This window comes from Uloborus diversus, chromosome 4, assembly GCF_026930045.1.
Source record: "Uloborus diversus isolate 005 chromosome 4, Udiv.v.3.1, whole genome shotgun sequence".
Lineage (NCBI taxonomy): Eukaryota > Metazoa > Arthropoda > Arachnida > Araneae > Uloboridae > Uloborus > Uloborus diversus.
Genome location: NC_072734.1, coordinates 8,880,570 through 8,881,380, shown reverse-complemented (window position 1 = coordinate 8,881,380; position 811 = coordinate 8,880,570). Strand labels below are relative to the sequence as shown.

General features: G+C 36.9%; 1 non-coding gene across 1 annotated transcript; it reads right to left on the bottom strand.

The window, feature by feature from the left end:
* Positions 1-302: 302 nt before the first annotated feature.
* LOC129221681 (U6 spliceosomal RNA) lies at positions 303-409 on the bottom strand. Its single transcript, XR_008580549.1, has one exon. It is a non-coding gene; the product is annotated as a U6 spliceosomal RNA (small nuclear RNA).
* Between the last annotated feature and the right edge of the window lie 402 nt (positions 410-811).

Genomic DNA, 811 nt, shown 5'->3' with positions numbered 1-811 from the left:
GTGCGTATGTGTAGGTGTCTGTATGTATGCGTGTGATTGTATGTGTTTGAGTGCGTGTTTGTGTATGTGTATGTAGGTGTATATATGTGTGTGTATGTGTTTGTGTGTGTATGTTTGTATGTGCGTGTATGTATGCGTGTAAGTGTAGGATATTGACGCAACGTGGAGACGGTTTTCGCTAGAGGAGCAGCATCGTGAGGAGCCGGTCGACGGTGCTGCTGCAGAGGGTGCTGGTGGGAACATAAAATCATAGCACATCAAAACAGTCAAATGAAAGCAATAAGCGATCGTGATTGCTCAAAAAAAAAGTGGAACGCTTCGTGATTTTGCGTGTCGTCCTTGCGTTGGGGTCATGCTAATCTTCTCTGTATCGTTCCAATTTTAGTATAGGTACTGCCGAAGCGAGTAGCGTAAAAATATACAGAGAATCTCGACTTACGCGAGGGATGTGTTCCTAGGCCACTCACATAAGTCGAAATTTCGCGTTGTGGACAAGGATATCTATGCGAATTTTTTTTATGAACATAACTAATTATTTTAAGCATTTGTTAACACCTCTCAAACTGTTTTAAACCATTAATTACGTACAGAAAGAAATATTTACAGTATTTTTTTTAAAAAACTTTATTATTATACATAAAATATTGTTACGATGCGCAAAATAAATGATCAATGGGAGAGAGAAGCAAAAAATAAAACAGTACGGTACTTACAGTATGTAGTAATAATTAAATGCAGCTGTATAATAGTACTGTACATAAAATACGGTAATTAAAGTTATAATTTAAAAATGATTTATGCTGTGCCATCA